The sequence below is a fragment of the Pygoscelis adeliae genome, unplaced genomic scaffold, assembly GCF_000699105.1.
Source record: "Pygoscelis adeliae isolate BGI_AS28 unplaced genomic scaffold, ASM69910v1 Scaffold171, whole genome shotgun sequence".
In the NCBI taxonomy this organism is placed as follows: Eukaryota; Metazoa; Chordata; class Aves; order Sphenisciformes; family Spheniscidae; genus Pygoscelis; species Pygoscelis adeliae.
The window spans coordinates 2,811,827-2,812,544 of NW_008824186.1; positions in this window are offsets into that span (position 1 = coordinate 2,811,827).

Here is a 718-nt window from a genome sequence, read left to right on the forward strand (position 1 = left end):
TCGCGGCACCCCGGCGTCGGGGGAAGGGAAGCAATCGGCGGAGGGGAAGGCAGCAGTCTCTTAAGAGCCCATTTTGTGCTATTAGGGAGCTGTGGCAGCTTCTCGGCGGGACCGCGGATGACAGTGCATGACGGCCGGGCAGCCCATTATCCCGCTCCCATTGAGGCGCCCTTTCACTCACATGCAAACTCCTTGGCAGAGTCGTTTGTCTCCTCATTGTACTTTATTTAAGAATGCAATGGTTGTCAGGGCTTTTATTCAATTTCAAGATACTTTATTGATGAGCTTTGACTTTTAGCACTTTTCACATGTCAAGAGAAGTCAAGTGTATGCGGCTACGACTTCATTTTATGCTTTGCGCGTTCATACTCTCCACTTTCCGCGGTGGCTCTTGGAATTTCTTTTTCCTATCCCTTCTCCTTTTTCCCTTTTTTTCCCCCAAGCCTTTTTTTTTTTTTTCCTCCCCTGTGCAGACCCCCCCTCCCCCCTGGACCACTCGCCATAACCGATTGGGACACCCTGAGCTCGGACTGGTGCTTCCAGTGTAACCTTAAATGCATGCGCTGAGGGGTTGCTTTAGAGTTTACTGAGGTGTGTCTTAATAGTCCGGCATTCAACAAATGTACTTGTGGTGTGTGGTCAGAGCAGCAAAGTCATTTACTTACTTTCCCCCTCGGGTTTCTGGCAGCCAGTGAAGGGGCTCCCTTTGCAAAAGGCG